The sequence below is a fragment of the Anas platyrhynchos genome, chromosome 9 (genome assembly GCF_047663525.1).
Source record: "Anas platyrhynchos isolate ZD024472 breed Pekin duck chromosome 9, IASCAAS_PekinDuck_T2T, whole genome shotgun sequence".
Classification (NCBI taxonomy): Eukaryota; Metazoa; Chordata; class Aves; order Anseriformes; family Anatidae; genus Anas; species Anas platyrhynchos.
In genome coordinates, this window is record NC_092595.1 from 5243962 (window position 1) to 5261297 (window position 17336).

The following is a 17336-nucleotide window of genomic DNA, read 5'->3' on the forward strand; positions in this document are numbered from 1 at the left end:
ATTACTTGGGGGATCACAGATATCTCAGCCTTCCCTAAAGACACAGCTCCTGTCCCCGTGGCGAGAAGCGCCCCGGCCCCGACAGCCGCCCTCCCCTCGGTTCTCACACCGTCCCTCCCGGCACAGCGACTCCTGGCAAGGGCTAAGCAGAACAAAAACCCTTCCCACACTTGGCTCTGTCCTCCCCATGCGAGCCTCTGAGTGTGTGACTGCAAAACGGATGGGTTTGGGCTGAAATAGGGCACGGAAATGGGGGAAAAGGACTCGAGCCACGCGTCTCTGCTGTGAGCCCAGGTGCCGTGCGGGCACCTAGAGCCCAGGCTGGATGCCAAGGAAATCCTGCGCACCATGCCCTCAGCAGCTCCTGCCTGGTGGTGAAAGGTTTTCCACGTAAACATTTCCCAATTTCTCGCATTTTAAAGCTAAAATTAGCTTTAATGGTGAAATAGTGCCAGGAGGAGCCAGGCTGGCTGGCAGTCCCAGCACAACCCCAGCGCCGCAGCCCAGCCCCATCCCGCTGGTTCCTTCCCTTCTGTCCCAGTTCCCTGGCAGGTGCCAGACCCCGGCCTCGGGTCCCTCCAGCACCAGCCACTGGGCTCACACAGACAAGCCCCAAACAGGAGCTGAGGCACTGCTGGGAAGATCTCCTGGAGCCGCAGAAGGACTCAGCTGGGGATCGGAATCGACAGCAAGCAGCGTGTTTGGGCACGGTCCCAACCCACACCACATATCTCTGGCTCATTCCTGATAAAACCCCAAATATTTCCAAACACCGTTTCCAAACCAATTCCTCTCGGAAGGCGGAGCCCCTACATTTACCAGCAGTCCCTCTGGAGGCAGGAGCCAGTCAGCATTTCCCGTTCGATGCCTTCAGCCCAGCCGTCTGCCTGCGAGTTATTGATCTCTGCCGGCCTTCTCCACGAGGGTTTCTGCCAAGCCCTGAGCCTGACAAAGGAACCACGGGGTGACAGGGACCTGCACGGCTGGCAGCAGGAGGGGGACGTTTGGAGGGCCCATCAGGAGCGTGGGCACCTGCATAAATCCCTGCTGCCTGGGCTGAGAGCCCCGAGCTGCCTCCTGCAGCACCCGTCCCATCCCACAGCGCTTGTGCCAGGGGAAAGGCAACAGGAGAGCAGGGGGAGGTCAAGGGCAGCGGTGAGGTAAGGCAGCGGTCATCCCCGGGGTGACTAACCCTCTGCTGCAGTCCCCAAACCCCTCTGTGCTGCGGTTTTCCCCACACCCAGGACCAGCCTCAGCGTCCGGCCCTTCCCAAGGACTGGTTTTATTTGCTTTGCTGCACGGCGACATGAAAGGGAGAGGGCAGCGCTCGCAGAGGAGCAGGAGCTGATGAGCTCACGCTGATGCACCACCCTATGTACCCCAACCCCAAACCCACAGCGAGTTTCGCAACCCCTGGTCTCACCATTGGGGCCACACTGGGGCTTTCAGTCCTGCTGGGTCAACTTTTGCTGGCGGTGATGGGGACGGGTGTCCTGTGCCATGTCCAGGGGGTCCCACCCAGCCCCACCTCAGGCAGTGCCACCTCCGTGGGAAGCCGGCCATCAGGTGTGCCCCATCCCATGGGGTCTGTCCCTGTCACCCCAAGCCCAGCAGCACAGGGTTGGGGCGAGGGGATCAGTGTGCAGCTCCTTCCCAGGGCAGCCAGGCTGGGAGAAAAGGGGCGAAGATAAAATACCTGCTTCGGAGAGCGGAACCGGGAGGGGAAAGGATGCAGAGCGCTGGCTCTTGGCACGAGGACGGGCCCAGAACAGCTTTACAAAAATCCTGACACCGAGGAGCTTGCCAGGGCGGCAGCACCACGCAGAGGCCTCTCGGAGTGACAATAAGCAGAGGTGAGGACAGCTGCAGCCGGGCCGCTGAGCATTTCTGCCGCTCCGATATATATAGCCGGGCACGCCACGCGCATGCAGGACATACTCGCATTACCTCAACGTTTACATCCCTGCGGCTGACGTCCCACACAGCCCTCACGGCTATTCTGGTTGCCTCCTTGCCCAGCAACCACCACCTGCCAGAGCGTTTCCACGGGGAATTTCGGGGGCTCGGAGCTGGTCCCCATCCCCGGGCAGGCTCGGGTCACCGCTGAGAAATGCGAGCACGCACAGCCCTTCGCACAGCTCCTCTGCAACGAGCCAAACCCGGGCAGCACGCAGCAGCGGGCTCGGTGCAGTGAAAATTGCACACACAAGTACACGAAGGTGCTAGTTTGGGGAGGTTTGTTTTTTTTGTCCCTTCCAGTGGCTTGCCCAAAGTAACGAGAGGTTTCCACGGGCACCACAACACAAGGTACCCCCAGCAGCGGCACGGCTCGCAGGGCATTTTGGAGCAAAGCTTTTGAAGAAGCTGCAGGCACCACAACTCTCAGATCTGACGGCAAGCTGAGGCCCCCAGCCTCGGTGACTTTCATTCATTACCCCTGAAGCTGTGGAGCTCAGCAGCCTCAGCTCCCACCGCCAGCCCTGGGCCACCCGGCACCACGCGCCCAGACACCCCACGAGGCCAGGTGCCGGGGAGGCAGTGATGGAGGCACTCCTGCTCCTGGTTTGCATTTCCCAAGCAGCTGCTTGCCAAAAGCCACAGCCAGCCATGAGCACCGGCATGGGGAAATGTCAGCGCTCGGCCTCCCTTCCCCAGCCGCACGTCTCCTCCTGTGCATCAACAGCTCCATGTGCAGGCCTGGGCTCACGCTAACGCCTCCCAAGAACGGCATTTCCCCTCGCCCCGGACAGCTAAAACAAATATTTGAGAACTTGGGAGTTCACAAGAAGAAGAAGGTTGGCGGGGAAATCCCGAAGGGAGCTGTAGGAGACAGCGAGCTGAGCCCCGAGGGCAGGGGCGGCATCCGGACTTCGCAGGGGGCTTCACAAAGCCACCCATCCCTGGGAGATGTCCAGACCCCACACAGGGTGGTACCAGCACGCAGGACACGGGGAACTCCATGTACTTTTGGGTCAGGACCTGTTGAACCAAGATCAGAAACAGGCGAATTCCACAGATTTTAAGGAACAAGCTTTTGTTCTTTAAAAGAAGCAACTTGCAGAAACAGAACAGCAGGAGCAGAGCAGCTCTCCTCTGTTTCTTGCCTAAATACAACTAAACATCTGCAAATTTATGCAAAGCAGCTCATTTACACATATTGACAGCCCTGACAGCTTCCTTAGAATGAAATAGGAACAAAAAATTCCTCCCCCGAGACGGAGCAGCAGCACACACCGGGAGATGCTGAGGGCTGAGCTCCCACCGAGCCCCAGCTCCTCCCTGTCCCCTGTCCCCTGTCCCAGCCTGAGCTGCCCCTGACCTTCATCCCCTCGAGGAGCAGGACAGCGCTGCTCCAGGCATCCCAGGGGATGTTGGAGCACCGAGGTTAGGATGCAGGAGCTCAGCCCGAGCCAGGCAGCACAGTGAGCCACGGGTTCTGTGTTATTTTAACTCGGGTTTTTCCTCGCTGCCTCCCGGAGCAGCCGAGCTTCAGAAGGTTTCTGCAGGCAGTTGTATTCCTCCTGCACACAAACAGGCTGTTTGGCAGAAAGAAAAGCAATAGTTTTGTGGGTTTTTTTTCAGGGGTGAAAAAAACCCAAGCCCAGCAGGACTCAGACAGCAGCTCCTATCTCGCTGGTTCTTTGTGCCAGGGAACAAAATGGCTCGTTTGCCAGAACTGCTGCCAAAACCTCGTGGGATCAGGTCTAACCACAGAAATTCAAGAGGCACCGTGACTCATCTGCTGCTCTGCGCTGCTGAGGCTTACAGCTGGGTGGGACCCCTGCAACAAGTCCGTCTGCAGGAAACTTCTGTCATGGAAAAACACACTTCAGAACATCTCATTGGGACTACAGAAATAGGCATTGAGAAAAAGAGGAATGAGACCAAAATATTCTTTCTGCAAAGCCCACGCCATGCCTGCTCTCCAGATCGCTTCCGCAGCCCTTCGGCTGCACAGGGGTGCAGGCTGGGCTCGCTGCGAGAGCAGGGCAGCACCCAGGAAATACCAAGCCGCACATCCTGCGTGCCAAAGAGCCAAGCACGTCCTATGAGCACGTTTCGCTCGAATAAAGAGACAGCGCAGACCCCAACTATCCATTTATTTTACCTTTCTATGCCACGCTCAAAGTTTGTATGAAGAGAACTTGAAAAGATAATGAAAGACAGCAGCCAGGCTGCCAGTTAGCACGGTGACAACCCACTGCCACGGCCAGCTCGCCCCAAGTTACCAGCAGTTAGTGCTGCTGGTTTAATTTTACCACGGGCATCCCTGGAGGCTGCCAGCCAGCATCAGCCCGGCACACGGTGATGCTGCTGCTGCCAGGGGCCGCCGCTTCGCCAGGAGATGCGGCTGCCGATGGATGTCTGCGAGAGGGTTTGTCCTGGCTGGGGGAACAATCAGAAGCAAGACTTCCCAATTAAAAAGCGATCTGCCCATTTCACCAGGCAGAGCTCTGGGAAGCGGCCCCGTGCCAACTCACTGCTGCGTACCCATGAGCCACGCAGCCAGAGGCACGGGAAGCCTCGGGACACGCCAGCAGGACGAGAAGCGCCGGAAAGCAAGCTCCTACAGCACGGGGTAGGCAGAAACAACAACTGGATGTGAATCATCCACTTGCACGGACTTGGACAGAGCACGTCACGGCGCCGATCTGTGGGATATTGTCTGCCTGGTACTGCCTTTTGTGCCTCCGCACCGTGAGGCTCGGCCGGGAGAAGCGCGGTGCCGCTGTGCCCTGCATCCCCCATGCAGGATCCCCCAGGGGCAGCACCGGTCCCAGGGGAGCCCAGGGAAAGCTCCAGCAGCAGCTCGGTCCCATTCCACCCCAAAAAGCCCCCGCCTCACTTTGCACTGGTGGAAGTAAAAAGATAAGACAGGAATCAGGCCCCCTCACAGCTGGCTCGGGGAAAACGCAGCCAAGGAAATCACAGCTCGGTTTGTGTCCCACCACCAAAGGTGCCAACAGGAAGAGTAGCTCCCTGCTCCGGGAATATTCAGGGCTGTCAGCACCACGCAAACAGGCCTCCACGCCCCAGGAAAAAGCTTCTTTTTGTTGGGTAAACCTGCAGATAGCAAGGAGGTTTTTCATCTTCTCCAGCTCCCTGCTCCGCACCTCCTCTCGCAGACGCTTTCCGTACCAACCCGCAGCCTGCTCGGGGTGGCACACGGAGGGGCAGACGCCCTTCTCTTCCGCGAACTGCCCTCCCCAGCTCTGTTCTCATCTCCTTTTTATCGCATGCTTTCTCCCTAGATAGTCAGCTCCTTATGGCTGCGGACAATTTCTTATTTTATCCACACCTCCTCTGCCAAAAAGAAGGGAAGGAGGAGGCGGAAGAGACGCTACCCTTACACAAGGATAACTAAAGCAAAGCGGCTACCTTGCTGGCACATCCTAGCAGAGGAAGGCACAATTTTATTTGCTGGGGCTCGACAGGATCAGTGCTGTGTTTCTGGAGCACAAAGGGAGAGCTCTGAGGAAGAAAGGCTGCAGGAAGGCGATCAGGAGGAGAGCAGCGAGGTGCAAACGCCGCATGTGCCCAACGTGGCTCCGTGCAGCCATGGGATGTGCACCTGGGAGGTGCTGCTGGGGCTGTGACCCGCGGTGTTCCCATCCAGCCCCACTCTTTGATACATCTTCTTGGCAACACAGCCAGCGCACGACTCGATCGCCACCCCAAGAGAGCAATCTTATCTCGATATTAAACACCTGCACCCCTTTCTGGCAATAAATCCTGGCTGCACGCTCTGTTTTCACGCTGGATGGGCACGGCACGCTTGGTGCCACAGCAGCAGCAGGTCCTTGGGTCAATGACCCTCTCCTCCCGACCTCTTTTTAGGAAGTTTTGCCTCATCGGCACCAACTCAGACTCGTATGGGCCAGAGCTGGATGTACACCGCACGCTTTTATCCTTGGAGGTGATGCTCATCTCCCTGCCAGGACCCTAACAATTAGATTATTATAACGTGGAAACAAAGCTCTGAATCCTGAAGGCACAAATATACACATAAAAAATGTATGATCTGCAAACCCATGCGTTTCCCTCCTCCTTGCTCCCCTGGGAGGCAGGGGCTGGGCACGTGTGCCCTACTGCAAGGGCATGGGCTGCCTCCCACCACCTGGACACCATGCCTCGAGTGGGTGGGAGACACAGGCGCAGCATGGTGCGTGTTTTGGAGAGACAAGCTGGGAAACGGAGCTTTTTTCCCCCACTCCCTCTGCTTTCCAGGGTGCCCGTACACAAGGAGCTGGTACGGGCATCTGGCAGCCGCCCACGGGGCCCTGGCAGCAAGCAGCAGGGCAGAGGTGCCCAAGCACTTATCAGTTAAAAACAAACGACGTGCAGATATGTAAGATAATTCATAATCAATATATAAGGACGTGATTTCTGTCTGCGTGCATCTCCACCCTGCAGCTCGGCGGGGCCAGCTCGTGCCCCCCGGCAGCTGGGCGCACACAGAGCCGCCGGGCTGCCTGCCAGCCCCTCGTACATCCCACGAACCACAGGGCGCAGGGACAGCACGGCAAGCAGCACCTGAACACCCCCCAAAATACCAAAACAGCCTGATCTTCAGCAAAAAGGCCAGGCAAGGCTTGGGGAAGGGAAGGGGAAAAGAATGAAACTGCGGCTTCCATCAGCCCCAGCCGTGACCGCGTCTCTGTCTGTCCCTGCAGGAGTTTTCACAGCTCAGGACAGGCAAGAGCAAGTTGAACACACACCACGGGTTGTCAGACAATAGGAGGAAATGGCGTGAAGGGCTGGCTCCTGCCCTCTTCATGCTGCAGAAGCCTCAACAAGCAGCAGGTAACCCCTGCCACAAGGCACTCCAGGAAACCAACACCCAGAGAAGCTCAGATTGCTTCCCGGGGACTGATGTAGGTCCCCGGTACAATGCTGGTTCCCACTCTAACCAGTTTTTAAAACCAACCTTGTCTTTCAAATGGCTTGCTTCAGAACAGCTGTGCTGATGAGGAGCTGGAAAGCCACCTGTGTGCAGCCTGCTCGCTGGGCAGACCTGGAGGAGCCTGACCCAGGAGGCTGTGTGAGCATCAGTGACTGGCATTTTCTCTGCCATTCCACTTCCCGGGAATACAATTTGTGGCCGTACTGGCAGCGAATGTATTTCCCCTGGTATTTCTTCCCTGAAGGTTTGCTGGCTTGCTTTAAATCAATTACCAGAGAAAGAGTAAGTGGAAAAAACCAAGTTCGGTCCATGCTTAGCAAATAAAAGGGGCACAACCGCACTTCTTTGCGGAGTTTTTCAAGGCAGACATTTCTCAAATCACGTCCTGAGAACAGACCCACTGTAAAACACCAGATCCTTCCTCTCCTGCAGACACACCTGCAGTCTAAAGAGCACCTCATAAATTACAGGGGATAACAAAGTCAAGTTGACACAAGCCTTTACAATTTGCTGTTTGCAAAAGTAGTAAAAATTTCCAGCTGAGGCATGTGATTTCAGGCCGCTCCACAACAGAGTGATTTCACCAGCAGAGATCACCTACCTCAGCCTTAGGAATTTGTTCTCCATTTATTTATACGTAAAACCGTCTCCTCAGCAGCTTACAGTGGCGGCTCTGAGCCTGGGAAACTCTTCCCCAGCCACGAGAGCTGCCCGTGTCCCCCTGTCCCCGAGGCTGGGCGCTGGGGCTCCTCGCAGCCCCAACAGCACCGGGGGGCCCAGGAGAAGTCCCTGGGGTGGGTTTTTTTTCCAGACCTGAGCCTTGACACCAACTCAATAGCCCTAAAGGAGGATGTTAGGTATCTGGCTGCAATTAAACGTGCACATGGGTGGATTTTGTGAGACCTTTCAGCCCTCCCTACATGTGCTGACCCTGGGCAGAGGGGAAGCGTGCTGCGGGGCGATGGGGAGGCTGCCGGGGAGCTGCCAGCTTTAGGACAGGCTGGACATCCCTGGGGATGAAAGACCCGGTCACCTGCGAGCCACCCTCGTGGGCACACGCTGCCAAACGCCTCCAGCTGCACGGGGTGGGGAAATGGGGATTTTTGAGCCTAAAACCCCTTGAATCGGCGTCCCCCCTGCGGGCTACCCGGGAGCAGGGCGCGGTGGTTCCCCCGGTGCGGTGGGCGCCAGCCCCGGCCTCGGGCTGCCCGACCGCGGCCGGGACGAGCCCCGACGGCCCCAAAACCCACTCGTGACCGCGGGGTGGGGGCCGTGGCCGGCCTCGGCCGTGTCCCGGGCCCGCTCCGAGGCGTTTCGCGGCTCCAGATGCGCCCCGAGCCGGGGGGGAGCGCGGCGATGCGGGCACGCAGCGGAGCTGGAGGCGAGCGCACAGCCACGGTGTCCCCAGCCGTGTCCCCAGCCGTGTCCCGACTCCTGTCCCGACCAGTCCCGACCCGTGTCCCGATCCCTGTCTCGCCCCGTGTCCCCACCGCCCCCCGCTGCAACCCTCCCCCGGCACCAAGCCCCCTCTAAGCCCCAGGAGCGAAGTTTGCAGCCGCGGGGAGACCCCCACGGGCGGCGCCCCCCGGCTTTACCCCCCCTACCCCTTAACCCCCTTCTCCCTCTACCCCCTTTACCCCTTAACACTCCCTCTAACCCCCCTCATTGTCCCCCCCCGGTCCCCACCAACCTCGTGCCCCCGGGGGAGCGGTGGCCTCATGGTGCCCAGTCCCGACTCGGGGCCCGTCTCGGAGGGGGGCCGCGCTGCAGCCCCAAAAAAAACCAAACCCAGCAGCCTCAAAACCCCAAAGCCAGCAGCCCCAAATCCACGGCCGGCTCCCCCCGGGCGGGGCGAGGCGAGCCCCAGCCCCAGCCCCAGCCCCAGCCTATAGCGGCCACTTGCGGGGAAACCACTCCCCGTGCGCCGGGACAGCGCCGGGGGCTGCTGGCACCTCGGGGCGGAGAGACCCCTTGTCATGGGGGGGGATAATTAAAAGGAGAGCTTAATTGGGAAGGGGGGCTGCTTGGGCATTCCCCCCCAGCATGGGGATGCAAAGCTCGCCTTCCTTCTTCCCCTTTCGCAGCCAGTTTGGGCAGGGGAAGGGGGCTCGTCCACACGGCCAAGAAATTGGGTTTGGTGTGGGGAGCAAGCAAAAATCGGTGTGCACATTAGGGCTGAATTCCTCACGCTGCTCCCAGCCACAAAGCCCTCTAATTACAGAAACACTGATTTTGTAGGAAAAGAGAGCAAATCTTTGTGCTCACAGAAGCACTGACACGCAGAAACCCTCTGTACGCTGGGCAGCCCCACACGCTGCCCAAATCCTGGCTCCCAGCCCCGCAGCTGCACGGGGGGCATCTCGGGGGCTTCTTCCAGAGAACTCAGCGCTCCCACTTCTGTCCCTACAGCAAGGCTTCAGCACGGTTGTGATGCTTTTCTTCCTTAAAGGATTTGTTTTATTGAAGTAGCAAGGAACTGAGCTGTGCCCCTCGGACCCAGACGGATGAATAACCCAACTGCAGCTGCAGGCAGTGCCCTGGCAGGGCGATACTGAAGCATTCCCACGTTCCCCAGCACCATTTCCGAGCCCTCCCACCCCACATCTGCTCCGTCTGCCCAGACAGGGTTTGCTGTGGCTCTTTCTTCAAACAGCGTGCCCTTGGCTACAATCACACTCTGAAATCTGAGGTGGGTGCCCGAGAGCACTGCAGGATGGCTTCTCTGCTGCCAGGGTGCTGAGCCCAGGCAGGGCTGGATGCAGCACCTGCAGAGAGCTGTGTGTGAGGGCAGCTACCTGCTGTAAGGCCAGAGCCTGCCTGCCCTCCTTTGGGCACCCGGCATGGCTGCATGCTGGTCGAGCCTTGCAAATCCATAAACAGCAGCTCAGTTAATGCACATTTAATTTCGATGCTGTTAGGTTTACTCTGGCAGCCGCTGTGAGCACGGCAGGACCAGCAGCAGACAGCAGCCCCTCTCCGTGCACGTTTTTGCACCTCCACACCAAAATTCCTCCGTCCCTGGCACCAGCACGCAGCAGCCCCCTGCCCACAGCCACCCCTCGGACAGGAGAGCTGTGCCCGGCAGGGCCTTGCTGCTCTTCCCAGCACCTTCCCTGAGCCAGAAGCGCATCCTTGGTGGGGGCCCCCTAAAAGACCCCAAAGAAACGAAGGCATCAGGCGACCACAGAACAGGCGAGGCTGGGGTTTCTTTGGTCTCTGTTCCCACCTGATTTTTGGTCTCCAGAAACTTCCCCGCAGCTCTCTGAGGATTCTGGCTGCTGTCACAGGGGATGCCAGCTTTTCTCATCTACCGCGAGCTGCCGGTGCCAGGTCACACAGGGAGCGATGCAGCTGGGTCCTGGAAAACAAAGGTGACAATGTTGGCGACCTTTTCTTTATTTTTTTTTCTGCATTTTATTAATGTCTCTACTTCTCTTTAATTTTTTTCCTTGTGGTGCCCAACAAGTTGGCCCAAAGTGGGGATGTGTAAGGCAGAGACATCTGTAGGAAGGCTTTCAAGGACCACTTAGAGCCCACCAAACCCAACCCTCCAGCTGAAAGACTGCCCAGGAATAGGAATGGGGATTATTGCTATTTATTTTTTCAGACAAGGCCCTCATCCCCAGCCTCACTCACTGCTTGGCACCACAACCAACCGTGGTGGCCAGCGAGGGGAGGGGAGAGCAGCAGGACAGCAGCGCCAGGCTGGGAAAATGCCAAACACCGGTCCCAGAGCAGGGGGGAGCAAGCTTGTGACAGGAGACAGAAGCCATCTGCTTCTTCAAGCCTCCCAGGCCATATTCTGGACCTGGAAATGCAGTTTCCCCTTCACCCTATGGCAAAAAGCAGTTTTGCCCAGGGGCTGGCACACAGGAGGGTGCCCCACTCCTCAGCCATTTCGGAGTAGCCCTGCCTGGGACTGCTCTGACTCGGTGAACACAGATACCTCCTCAATACAGGCATTAACCTGCCTTGTTCTTCTCACCGGGTGCTTTCCCCGAGTGAAATGACCACAGCTATACCAGTACGATCCCCAGAGCCGGGTTATTTATGGTGTTACAAAGCCCGGGGTAGCCGAGCGGCCACGCTTCAGCTGGAGCCGCTCACAGCAGCCGACACTTTCTTGGTTCAGCAAAGTGTCAAAGCCGGCGAAAACACCCAAACAAAGGAAAGAGCCATCAGTCGCTTGAGCCAAGCACTCTTCCGCCCGTCCTTCTTGGCTGCAAACCACCTGGAGGAGCCTTTTTCCTCCCTGCATTTCCTCCGCAGCTGCACAGAGCTCGCCGGCACCAAGCACGGGGGATGCTGGTGCCGGTGCCGGTGCCGTGCCATGGGCGTCTGCCTTCTCGTGGCCCTGAGCTCAGCTGGGCAGGGACTCGGGGCTCAGGGCCACGTGCCAGCCAGAGGGACCCTGCTCCCCTCTGCCAGCTCGCCCGGTGGTCTCTCAGCATCCGCATGTGTGCTGCGGTCCTTCGGGACACCAGGGTTACTGTGCCTCGCTAGGAGCCGAACCAGGAACTCAAAATGTGTTTTTCAGTGGCCATTTCAGAGCAGTGCACTCAAAGGACAGCAGCGTGTCCCCACGAGGTGCTGCGGGACGGAGCAGAAAACAGCCAAGTCCTTTTTTTTCTCCTCCCCCATCCTCCAGGGAAAACAGCTCTTATCCTAACTTTCGGAGGAAGAGGCAGGGGAGGAAGTTTGAGCACTCAGCCCTGGCAGCCGGCCTTGCCACGGTGCCTCCTGGGAGTTGTAGTCGCATTTTCTGACACTGCAGTGCTGGCCGTGGCAAGGGGACAACCAGGGGACAGCAGGAGCCCTGGGCTTTAGCTGCTCTGAGACGGCTCAGAGGCTGCTCAGCATCCCAACATGGTCAGGCTTGGCCGGGATATTTCAGTTTCTTTTCACAGCCTCCCCTTCTCGCAGAATTCCCATGGAAACAAAAACAAAGCTGGCGCTGTTTGGGTATTTTTTTTTTTCCTCTCAAGGGGGAAGCGTGAATGAAATTGGTAAAGGGAAAAAAAAGAAGTCGGAAACTTGCTGTGGGGGCCCCGGGGTGCACCACGCAGCCACGGGCACGGTGTGGCCGGGCTGGGAAGCCGGAGCTGCGGTGCGCAGCGCTCCCGGTGCGCGCGGGGGAATGCCGGGCACGTCAGCGTGTGCGGCACGGCGTCTGGAGGCAGGAGGGAGCGAAAGCGAGCGCAGAGCAGCTCCGTATGGTGTGGTGGTGAGCTACGACGCACGCCGCCTTGCTATTTAAAGCCACGCTGCAGCATGAATGGCAGGCTCCGGGGAGCTCAACAAGTCCATCCGAAAACAGTCCGGCCGGGCACAGCTCCTCCTGCCGCCCCGCTCCCACGCAGCACCACGGGACCCACCTTCCACCCCTACACACACCATGAACTGTGCTGGCAGGAGGCAGAGAGAAAAAGAAGGATGCAGCCCGTGGCCAGGGCTTGGGGGATGCAGGTTTGCCGCTGCCTGCAGCCGTGGCCTGGCTCCTCGTGGGTCCTGAGCTGCGGCTGGTTACAGGGGTGAATTCCCCGCGTTATCATTCACCCACCGCGGGTTGTCAAGGAGCTGCAGTATTACTGGCAACGAGAAGGGAACCAGCCCGACTATTCTTAAAGTGTGTAATGAGCACTTGGGTAAGAGTTAAGTAACGAGTGTTTCTTTAGCGACAAATCCAAGCGGGGCACGCTCCACCCATTTAGCTTCCAGACAAAGGCTTATATAAGCCGGGCGTTACGTAAAGCCCTAAAATAGGGAGAACTCCCCCACCTTCGGAGGAGAGCGTGTCCCTGGGGCCACGTTCAGCCGGGTGAGCCTACCCAAGGGGATTGTTGCTGATGGGTAGGAGGGAGTTGGCACACTTAGTGAGTGTGCAAACAGGGCACGATTACGGGGAAGCATCTCCAGTGCTCTCCCTGTCCCCAGGGATTTGCATGCCAGGGACTTTCCAAACCCAAAGCTGCTATCATGGCACTTCCACAGCCCCCAGCAGCTTTTTCCTTCGGTCATTTGCCCGTTCAGGCTCTGAGTTCACACGGATTTCTGACTTCTGTGATACTGAGCACCATGAAATGCCACCATCTATCACACCGTAATTCTCTGCGGACAAAGCGGGCCGTGTTTTGCAAAATCAACTACAAAATATAGCCGTAGGTAAAGGGCAGGTTGTTGGGGTGCAACCTGTGCATCGGGTCTGACGTGCCTGAGCGCCTGGCTGTCCCTGCACAAATCATCTCCAAATGTAAAAAATCCTCGTTCTCCCCAGGCACCGCGCATCCCACCTCACACAGCCCCGTTCCCAGCCGCAGACAATACACCCAGCCCACACCGATGGTGACTTCCAGACACGAAAGCAAAAAAAAAAAGACTCGGAGAAGAGGATTTGCATTTCCCTTCACAACCCAGCACCCGATCCTCCTCCTGCCGCAGACACAGAGGCAGCTTTGTGAGAAGCCGGGGATCCTTATCTGGAGGGGGGGGAAGGAGGGAGAGACGGCCGGGTTGTTGGCCAGGCAGAGCGAAACGTGTCAGGAGTTACTGTGCTGACTACAAGGCTGCCTTTCAGCCCAGCAGCCAGCCTGGCCGTGCTCGCAGGGACACACCAGGGCCGTGGTGTGGCTCTGCCCGAGCCGGCAGCGGGAGCAGCGCAGGGGGGATTTTTTTTGCTGCAGCTCCCCGGCTTCCAGAGCCTCCCCCGTGGCTGCAGCCTCCAGACTCTGCAGGGCGGCTTGTTTTAAGGCACAGACAGGCAGAAGGCAGGCGGGCTGGAGCAGAAAATGATGAAATGAGATGCAAGCTGTCTAGCCACAAAAAAAAAAAAAAAAAGGCTTTGGTTTCTATCACATTCGTTATCTTCCTTCACAAGTAAACGCAGATGACAGAGATAAGAGAGGGGTGACCCCTAGTGCCCTCTCCAGCTGCAGCTTCCCCTGGCATCCCCCTGTCACCCCCGGTACTGATAGCCAAGCTAGTCAAGGAACAGCACCTCTCCGCCTCGTTCTTCACCCACAGAGCCTCGCTCTCTCCTTTTTTCAGCAGCAGGATCCAGTTTCCTCCCCCTGTACGCACTCTCTCACTGCGAGGCACTCACTGCAGCATCCCTTTTGTTGCTGCTGTCTGGGAGCAGCACTGGACAGACCGAGCAGTGTCCCACCAGCTGGGATTCCCTCGGCTCTCTGTCGCAGCACACTTACACTCGCTGTACTTGCCGGGAAGAAAGGCGAGCCTGTTCTGCTGGCCCCGAGCTCGCCAGTGGCTCAGAGCGGCCATTCAACCCCCCGAGAACAGACCTTTGTCTCGTGGAAAGTGGATCTGCAGCACCAAGCCACGACAGGAGCGAGGCTGCCCCGTGACAGGCAGCGGTATGCACTTTTGTGGGCTTCTTCTTGCAACGTCAGAACCCCGTTCCTGTGACTCAGCCGGCACCACAAGTGCCCCGCTCACAGCACCGGGGTGTCCCCAGAGCTCTTACCTCTTTGCACCCTCAGCACTGAGCCCTGGGGCTGGTTTAAGCCCATCTCTGAGCAGAAGAAACACCCCAAGGCCCTGCTGGGCTGCCCTTAGCCCCGAGCTCTGTGTAGGGTACAGCACCACTCGCCCACCCCAAAGGGCTCCTCCTTCCCCTTTCACTTCTTGCCAGCCTCTTTTCTCACCAGCAGGAGCTCCCACCTCGCAGCCAGCCCTTCCCTCCTGCACCTTCTCCCTTTTCCACCCGTGCCCTGGCTCTCGTCCTCAAACTTCCTTCCTCTGCAGCCTCTGCACGGGGCAGCTGTGCTGCACCCAGCGCTGTGCTCAGCTCGGGGCCAGCCGGGTGTGCTGTAATGGGAATTGCTGCAAGCATTTTGTCCAGTTTTAGTCCCAGTTCTCAGTCTGTTCCGCACCTGGTGTCATGATGTGCCAGCTCCGCGGGTCATTTTTCCCTGCTTTGTTAAAACCAACACGTGTCCGGTTGAAGTTCCTGCTTGTTTCTTTTCCTTTCCTGCTAGTTTCTTTCTTTCTTTTTCTTTCCTTTCCCACCAATGTTTTATTTGTAAAGTAGGTTTCAAAGCGGGGTAGGAAGTGTGCTGGTCATTGCATAACGTAAGTTGGTTTTATCGCGTTAAAATCTCTTTTCTTGCATAGCCACGAGAAAGCCTCCGTGACCCAGCGTGCACACCCCGCGCTGCTCTCCTGCCTCCGGCCCCAGCCCTGCTCCAAATTTCCCCAAGTTATTTTCTTTTTTCCTCTGCTTTAATTAATTACATGCAAAATTCTCATCTTCTGAGCCATCACATGCTTCTTTCCCTAGGTTGCACGCTGTTCCTACTGAATTTCTTTTCCTCGTTACCTTTGGTAAAGGCCATCTTCTCTGTATTGCTGTCCTGCCTGCGTATGGTCCTACACAGACAAGGCACTCCAAAAATCCCTGTAGCGTATTTATCTTCCTATAGATGCCTGTTTTAATATGGAGAAAAAATGTTTCTCCTTTTGCTTGGTGCTCGCTTTGTGCCTCCCAGTTACGCTCTACATTTAGAAATCCTCCTTTGTCGGGATTACCATATGCCTGTAGCTCCTTGCAGCATTAGTTTAGTGTCTGGAATATTTTTATTTAAACTGGCTTCATTCACTCCCAATATTAAGACGCTCCAAATTAGCTCCTCACTTGAATTTTTGATTATCACACGGATCAGGCTTTTTGCATAGTTTTGCAATCTGCTGCTTTGCTGCATCCTCAGAGCTTTGCTTATGCTATTGGAGTAATTCTTGTGAAGTGAAAACCTGGTCCTGGATGTCAGATGAGCCCTCTCTGGATGTTGTTAGGACAGGACACGAATGTCAGAGGCCAAAAAAATAAATCCAGCCAGTGGAGCCAATCGTCAGAAGCTGAAGGAGAATCACCATCACTGAAAATACCTCTAGTAAAGGCTGGAGTTTTTCCTTCCGAAGGCTCAAGGAGACTCCAAATCCCGTGGCTTGCCTTTCACAGCAGGTCAGAGCAGATGACCAGGACGGCGTATCCCAGCATGTGTGCTCGGAAATATCTGGGCAAACTGCAGCCAGATGTGGTGGTGTGGCCAGACAGACGAGGCAGATTTCGCTTCCCATCTCCAGCGCTCGGAACCCGTGCTCGGGGCTGCCCCGCCGCTCACTTCTCCCGCAGCACCTCACAAGGTGCTTTTCCCTTTCCCTTTGCTTCCCTTCCTAACCCAGCCCTGTTCTAAAACTTTCCCATTCAACATTTTCTTGTTGGAAAGCTGCCCTAATGCAGTGAATCACCTCACCTGCACCTTCCTGGGGACGGAGACCCACGGCCAGGGCTATTGTATGGGGTGACCCCAGCAGCCCGGGGCTGACTCACCCCAATCGTGGGGTGACTCAGTGCAGGGTGAGCTGTAATGGGAGAGGGGAAGAGGTGCTGAGCTGGAGGCAGCTCGCAGACCTTGCTCCTGAGCACACACATTTAGCGAGCACCTCCTGAAAGCCACGCTGGGGCCAGGCAGCTTAGCAGCAAGGCCGGAGCTCTCTTGGCCACAGCGCAATGCAGCCCATACATGAGCCCCAAGCCTGGCTGCATCAAGAATTCGGAGCTGGATGGGGGCCATGAGGGTGACCCTAAGCGTGGCCCCAGTGCAGCAGCAAGCCAAGGGCAGCGTCACAGCAGGCCAAGCAGCACAGCCAGCACAGGCAAATGCAGTGGCTCCAGGCTGACCAGAAAACCTCTGAGAGCAGGAGAGGAGCAGGCACGTCCTGGATCCCGAGCTGCAAAGCACCCACTGCTCCGAAACCCCAGGGAGCAACACCCTGGCTGGGGCAGATGCCACCCCAACATATGGCACACTGTAAACACACGTTATTTTCTCTCAGTTATACTCAGTATCTATCAGGAAGCATAAAGCTGGTCACAAAGAAGTTATTTTACTCTTTGGCAAGCACACACGCAAAGAGGCTCAATGCAGTGCTCTGCCATTCCGGAGTTCAATACAAGATAAAGCACACAGCAGCCCCAGCTCGCCAGTGCCCTGCTTCCAGTTTCAGAACCACAGAATCGAGTTTGCTCAAGCAATCCGTTTGCTCAAGCACTCCAGTAAAAACAGTAACATGATTCTCTATTCCTCTTTTCTTTTTGAGAGACAGAAAGTCCCAGTCGTTTTGTACAGCCCAACTAAAAGAGATCTAAACACAGGCTTTGTCACAGGATGAAAACTGAAAAAGGAAGAACAAGTGCAAAAAGCAATGAAAGGAAAAACCAAAGCCTGCCTGCAAACCCCCAGCAGAGTGCATGCAGGCACTGCTGTTTGTACTCACCCAGCAGGGCACTCCGAGGGCTCTGTGCTCACCTCCCTTCAGTTCTGCCCGTACCTCTGGGAAGACCAGAGCACTGGAAATCAGAGCGTGCTTGGCACAGATGCCAACAACAAGATACTACAGCACAGAGCGAGCTGTC

General features: G+C 57.1%; 1 protein-coding gene across 5 annotated transcripts in view; it reads right to left on the reverse strand.

The window, feature by feature from the left end:
* The window catches only part of PLD1 (phospholipase D1), a 58627-nt gene that overhangs the window by 40153 nt on the left and 1138 nt on the right, over positions 1 to 17336 (reverse strand). For 2 of the 5 annotated variants that reach the window (XM_038183504.2, XM_038183501.2), the window contains exon 1: positions 8595 to 8787. The gene's annotated coding sequence lies outside the window, so the exon portion shown is untranslated. Of the gene's footprint in view, positions 1 to 8594; positions 8823 to 10130; positions 10263 to 17336 lie in introns of those variants that run through there. The other 3 variants (XM_038183503.2, XM_038183500.2, XM_038183502.2) reach the window with 3 other exon arrangements.